This window comes from Dunckerocampus dactyliophorus, chromosome 16 (genome assembly GCF_027744805.1).
Source record: "Dunckerocampus dactyliophorus isolate RoL2022-P2 chromosome 16, RoL_Ddac_1.1, whole genome shotgun sequence".
NCBI classification, from domain to species: Eukaryota; Metazoa; Chordata; class Actinopteri; order Syngnathiformes; family Syngnathidae; genus Dunckerocampus; species Dunckerocampus dactyliophorus.
This window is the reverse complement of record NC_072834.1, coordinates 6,591,795-6,599,518: the sequence shown is the minus strand read 5'-3', so window position 1 is coordinate 6,599,518 and position 7,724 is coordinate 6,591,795.

The window sequence follows — 7,724 nt, the reverse complement described above, 5'->3', positions numbered from 1 at the left end:
CTACTCGTATTCCTCACATTGTCTCTGTTACCTTTACGCTGAAGTCCCTCCTTATAAAGTAAGTCAGTCTTCATAAGGGCAGTTATGAATTCAGTTGAATGATACAACCTGTTCAGCTCTGTGTAAAATAGAAAAACACTGTCCTCACCCTATCTGCACCCTATCTTGCCTCACCTTAAACTTCACAAGGTCATTTCTGATCCAATGCTTCACCTTCCTCACATGAAGGTGAGGAAAATTCCTCTGTGAGTGTGTGTTTGTGTGATACGACAGCCAGGAGGCCTAACGTGTGAAAGAGGAGGAGCAAAGCTTCCCATACAGTACTGCATGTGAGCAGCAAACATTCACTCATCGAAGGATTACTGCTGAGTGGTCAAAGTCAGAGCTGGACCAGAGCGTTGGACCATCTGTCATTCCAGAGTATTAACTTTTAGGCATGGGAAATACAAGTTCAGGCTTAAGTAACCAACAGAATGAACAACATGAAAAAGGGGCTCTCTAGATGACAGCAAATAGTTGATCTTTGTACTGTTGAATGCTGACGGACAAAAGACAACATTAGAATTGGCTTAATGTTTTGTACCACAGCCGAGTTTGAGGAGCAATGCTCCCATGAAACCAAATCCCCCTTAAATGTTCTGTGACGATAAACTGCGGGATTGTGTAACGACTCAAACGTCTTGAAGAGAAGTGTTAGCAGTGGAACATGCTAAAACCACTACACACTTCATTGCGTCAAACATTGTGCCATTACAAAGATAATAAGACTGTCAGGGAGCTGTTATTTCCTCATTTACATTGACCTAACTACAGAGAGTAGCAGGCATCGGACGTCACACATGACGGCACCGGTCAGTGACGGCAATTACAGCAATCTCGGGGAACCACCTTTTTTTCTAAGGGGAAAAAACCGGAGCATCTGCTTGAGGTGTGGCGTTTATTTGTTCAAGTGGATGACGCAACCGCAATTACAGTGACTGAGGCACGGCATGGAGGCCACTATTTGAGGAAATGTGGTATTCATTTAATATGTTTATCATTGTGGTTGTAGTTTGCAGTGATGTAGAACTACACGGCATCATAGTGGGAGGTGTCTCTATTAGCAGTATTTTGGTTATCTTATTGGGTTACATGAGAGGGGCATAGTATTAGAAACAGCTCTCACAATGATGTAGTGCAGTTCTGCACCACTGCAAACTACAAACACAGTAATGAACATACAGTGTCAAACAAAACTCACCATTATTATCTTTGGAGATGAATCTTTTCCTGTGGATTTCATTACAGTATATTGTGCAGGTGTACAGTACCTCATGAAATACTGTAGAGTCAAGCGCAAAATGATTCATATTTGGTGTTAAAAGTGATTTTTTTAATTGACATTTGTTTGTAGAATTGGTATGGTTTCAGCGGGAAGTGACACAAGAAAGTGGCGAAAGACATAAATTGTGTTATAGATATGATTTTAAAATATTTTTGGCTTCTTGAAAGTTGGAAAAAAGCAGTCTTTTGCACCAGTTTCTTGTGGTCTCACCTAGCCTGAAACACCTGAAACATATGACTATATTAATCATAATAAAGAGTCATCATCATCATTGCTATACCCATGTCATTCATCTACATAATGGGATGAATGGCAGTTAAAAACTCCGCAACATCAATTTTGGGAAAATTCAAACCACAATCACTAAATTGGGCAAACGTCCAAACGAATCCCCCAGACCAGCATACGACATTAAATACCCATACAATCATAAGATTTCCGTGACAAACTTCGAATGGCTTGAAGCTAACCGTGTAAAGTGTATTTCTCTACCGGCTAAAAATCACTGGACAAGAAGCCAACAATGTGCAAAAATGACATTTTTTCTATTCGTGACGTTGTTTCATATAAATGAAGCTTCAGTTTTTATGCTCGTCTACAGTTTGGGGTTACACTGAGATGATTTCAACCAGAAACAATGACGCTTTCCTGATGGTAAACCTGCGCAGCAAACTTCAGTTACGTTAGGCAAAAGTTAACTGATCCTACCATGATAAAGTAAACAGTCTGGAATGGGCAGAAAAATCCACAAGATATTCTTCAGAAAGTCCTTCTTTCTTTTAGAACGGGGGAGGCCCCAACCGTATTATTGTCTCCCAGGGGAGGCACACTGTGCCACACTTTGAAAACCATTCATTTGGGGGATTCACACTTCTCCACTATTCATGTATTGAGAAATAATTTTGGACATCAAACTTCTTTTCAAAATGTAAAATAATGATTTTGGGCTTAAGTGTACACCATAGTTAGCACAGTGCCAACTAACTGTAGACATATTTACAGCTGAAGGTCGAGCTTATCTCCCTCATCTGTTTACGATGACGTGACTTCACTCGACCTTGTGAAGATGAAGTCCTGTCAGTGGTGGTTGCCGTCTCGTGACGGCTCCTGGAATGATCAAAGGCCGTGACATCGCTCACCGAGAGATCAGAGTGCCTGAAAAAAAACCTTTGAGAAACACTTGACTTTCACCAGAGATGCCAGGGATTCCTTCTGCACCCACTTGTTGGTTCCCACCATCTGAATGCAGGCTTTGACCCCCGCTTCTGCCTTTTGTTATACTGGACTTTGGAAATACAGTGGATTCCTGCGCACACTGGTGATTCCACATTCACGGGCCGCAAATTTGCAGCTTTTTGGTCAAAGAAATGTTTTTTTGTTTTTTTAATTTTTTGTCTCTGAAAATAAACAGGCCGCACGGTGGATGAGTGGGTAGCATGTTGGCCACACAGTCAGGAGATCGGAAAGACCTGGGTTCGAATCTTCGAATCTCTGTGTGGAGTTTGCATGTTCTCCCCGTGCGTGCATGGGTTTTCTCCGGGTACTCCGGTTTCCTCCCACATTCCAAAAACATGCATGTTAGGTTAATTGGAGCCTCTAAATTGTCCATAGGTATGAATGTGAACGTGAATGGTTGTTTGCCTATATGTGCCCTGCGATTGGCTGGCGACCAGTCCAGGGTGTACCCCGCTTCTTGCCCGAAGCCAGCTGGGATGGGCTCCAGCGTACCCCTGCGACCCTAATTAGGATAAGCCGCATCAAAAATGTATGGATGAAAATAAACAGTTTTTTCTGCAGGAAACATCTCATTCACCCTAAGTTATCGTTTATAAACATGATAATACAGGTCAAATGTACAGTATACATGTACTACTGGTAAAATAAAAACACTATTTTTACATTTATATGTTTATGTTTCATCAAGAATTTCATACTTTGTCGATCAATCTTTGAACGCACCATAGTCTCCGTGCGACGCAAAAGTGAAACTTCAATATAACAATCCGGAATAAAAACTTGCAGCGAGGTGAACACAAGTTTATAGATATGATATATTATTGGAATAATATCAAGTAAGCAGTGTGGATTATCTAGATGTGGCTTGGAGAAGCGCCATCTCCGACAGCTAGCTGGCACAACCACCACCAGCTAGCTGGCACAACCAGCGGCCTGAAGAGCACGGGAGCCTCGTACTACCGCTAGCTGCTTCAGAGTGAGGTGGAGGCGTCCCCGCAACAGATGTAAGCACAGTCGTCACACAAGTCCATGACTCTGATTTAACTATTCAAGCAATCATCATTTCCTTCATTAGTGGTGAGGACCTAAAACTGTTATACTTTAAATGTGTTTAACAAGTGTGTGAAGCATATTTAGGGCTTAAACCTGGATTATGCATTTTACTTGTTAGCGTAGTTATAGCATAGAAGTTATAGCATAGAAAACCTGTTTACGATCATCTAAATATGGTTTTAACATTATTAGAGCTCTCTAGACATGAAATCAAACCCATATGGTCACCTTTACACTTGTATTAATATAGTTGATAATAATCAGAGAAAATAAGCCATTTAAGACATAAATAAAACTTGTGCTCGTGTGTGTCGGGCTAAATGTGCTACGGATGCGTGGAGGACAAGAAGTGACGTCGGGGGTTCAGAGTTGAGTTTTATCTTGTCTAACACGACATTTGCAATTTGTATGAGTCTTCTAAATGCCTTGTATTTGTATTTTAGTTCATTTTGACATTTGTAGGCTTGACAATGCTTAATTTAGGCAAAAAATACATGCTTAAATATCCTTTTTTTTTTTTTACAAATCATAGGCTTTATTCAACCACGAAACATGATTTAAATAATTAATATTTGTTTGAAAAACCATGATTGAGTGAAGATTGTGCTTTAACAGGGGTTTAAAATGCCTTTATCGTATTCCATGCTGCTTTAATACCATAATTTATGAGTACTTCCTGGTCAGCATCTGAAATCGCCTATATACAGTAGTTAAATGTTGTCACGTACAGCATGCCTGCGGTCCTGAAAGTCGATGATTAAGCACACAGCCAGAGAGGTCTTGTGTCCTTGTTGTAAACATGCATGAAAAGTGTGTCCCTGTGCATGAGCATAACGAAAACAAAATGTTTCCACCTGCAGATGTGCTTCTTGACCCGGCTCGGCAGAGTGCATGCATGCCTCTAGCATCGTTTTACGCCTGCGAATCTAGCAGCACCTAACACCTGTACTATAAATCACTGTCCCCTCCCTAAGGGTTACATAACCCAAGAGTGCTCTATTTGGCACCCGACACACAAAAGTGGTGGCCCGGTAGGCGGAGGGCGTTATGAGTTGATTCGTCACCGCCATGCATAGGTGGCGCTGTGTTATTACAAGTGCGCCGCAGAAGAGAAGGAGGATCCCTTCACCGTTGAACCTCAATCACTCTAAATACAACAAGCTGGATAACAGTCGTTGCATCCAACGGTGTACTGCTTGAATATATTAAGCGGCAAATACTTGCCAAACTCAAACCTGATCTTCCTGGGAGACTCCTGTATTTATTTCCCCAGGTGTCGCATTACTCACATACTATTCCTCATGGTTTTTTGGGGTTTTCACTTGTTTTCATACAATACTGCACATACCAAACTAGTCCGTTTGCCCTGTACTGCATCAATCCGCAAAATCGAATGGCCAAACAAGGCACACTACAAGTTGCTGACTCACGGTCCGTGCATTTTTTTTATTGAGTGTGGCTGCTAAAGAACCCACCATGGCACCAAAAGAAAGTTGTGCCAGCAATTTTCTAGAGGCAATCTACCCACAAAAAAATGCCACTTGAGGGATTCTGAAGGCATTTCCAACTCGTGATGGTGTGTAAAAACAAACAAACTATTTAAAATATACAAAAGGACAAAAATACTAAACAACACCCATTCAGACGGTGACACACACACACACACACAGGCACGGTCGAAAAACTGTATCTTCCCTGAAATTCCTGCCACTGATCACCTGTCTCCCTTATCTAGCCTCTGCCTGGCTGATTGCTACCTATGCCCACAGGTGTGCAGGTAACCGTAGCAACCAAGTGCCTCACCAAAGATACACACACACACACACACACACACACACACACAACAGACACACGCAGAATAAATCTAAAATTGGCTACAACAAATTTGATCAAGAAGGTGAGACACACTATTGAATTCAATCTCGCCAAGATGTAAGGGAGGCCTGCATCAACAATAACTTCCATCTGTTCGTCATTTAGAATTACTTTTTTGTATTGTTTTCTGCATGTAAAACTATGATTGTTCTCTAGAAAATACATTTTTTGTTCATATTTTTGGGTGTCTGGAAAGGTTTAATTGGATTTACATTATTTCCTACGGGAAAAATTGCCTCGGTTTTTGTTTTTGGAATTCATTAATAGCAAAATGAACAAGGTTCCACGGTAGTCCAAATCAATCTAATCACAGCACAATATCAATGGAAGTCAATGTGTGAGAACACGGCTTGATGGGGTTTTTTCTGCTGAAACGTGAACAGAACAGAACAAGACGTGTTCCAGAAAATCCCTCAAAGCGAAGCCAAGACTTGATGCAATGCTTTAGGAGCCATCATCATTTTGGGGGTGGGGGGTTAGAAACTTGTAACCAGGCTCTGTTTTAGTATACACTAAAAGTATTGGGACACATGGCCATTACATCAAGAGGTGGAAATCCCCCTTTGCAGCTACAACAGATTCCACCCTTCTGGGAAGACTTTCTGTACATTTTTGGAGTCTATCTCTGGGAGTTTTTCTTCATTCATTGAGAAGAACATTCGAGAGTTCATAGGTCACTGATATTGGCAAATAACTTGCTGTTAAGGCATTTATCTTAATAAATGAGTTCATGGTTTGAAACAAGTCATGTTACAATATTTCTACATTGTTAAAAGTGTAGTTTTATTTTAACAACATATAACACATAGCGCTCGCTCTGCTTGCTTAGTTGCTTGTTTTATTATTAATTGTATGATAGTACTGTTTTATTAACTTGTGAGCTGAACATTTGTTGCAAGTAGACTATAGAAAACACATAAGATAAAGTCAAGGACTGCAACAACACATCGTCAGTGGGGTCAAATTAACCTGTCTCACTACGGTGTAAACCCAGATCACGTTCCCATTAATGGGTGAACAATCCAACGCTTGGTGAATTCTGCTTGCACCCTTCTTGAAATTAATCCTAGGACGTATCAAACGTCGGCATTCAAACACCGGCTGGCTAGCTAGCATACTCGCCTCTGTTGGTCTGGCTGGTGAAGTTCTGCACCCTTCTTGAATTTAATACAAAGACGTTCCAAACTTTGCCGTTCAAATGCCGACTAGCCAGCACGTTTCGCCGCAGCCCAGGCTCTCACGTCGTTCATAAGACACTGTCAACCGATTGCTTCTCTCGTGACACCCGGTGCATGTCCACACAATTAATGTATTAATCTAAAGATTTATGGCTGATTATTATCAATACAAGATCGTTTTACTGGCGAATTGGAATTGTTCGGTCCTCAAACTGGATATCCGGTCGCATCGGTTTATCGTTCACATCCCGAGTTAATACTATTCAATACTATTGGCATAGAGCAAGTGTTTGCAGAGCTGAAAAACGTTGTGGAAGGTGTGGAGGAGGGCATGAATATGGAAAATGAGGTATAGGAATGATATATAGACAAATGCTGTAACTGTGGAGGAAATCATACAGTGGCTTATCAGGGATGCATAGTCAGGAAACAGGAATCAGCGGTATAGAAATACAAAGTAAAACGGACTATGACATATGCAGTTAAAGTACAGCAGCAGGAAAGAGGCACTTGGGAAAGCAAAAAGGGACATATCCCAAGAAGTCAAGAGACAATAAGTTCAGGAATATCTATGGACAAAGTTGGACGCAAGCTGGGGCCTGATCAACCCCAGCTGGGTCGCCTCGGCGAGTGTCTGATGCTTGAAAGACCCGAAACACTCAATGAGCCCAGGTAACATCACCAATGATGTGTCCAGTTGCATCACAAGATGTAAGTTACAAACTTGTGTTCCTTCAGTTTGGATCTTCATTTGTGGTTTAACGCAATGTCACCAACGCCTTTGTTGAAAACAACAATCTCCGTTGTACTTCATCCCAAAGGCGTTGGGGATGGGGTTGAGGTCTTGGCTCAGAGGTTCGCAACCTGACCGACAAATTGTAATTAATTAATAGCTGACAACTGGAAAAGGGTCATGGAAGAAAACTCCAGCAAGCTGGAAGGGATGTTTTTAGGGCCATCTGGAATGCTTTGGGGCCGTGGAAGCACCAGCTGTAAAGCCTATTTAAAGCAACTATCCTGGCCCAAAAAGGTCACTTAACTCCGTGAAAAAAAAACAT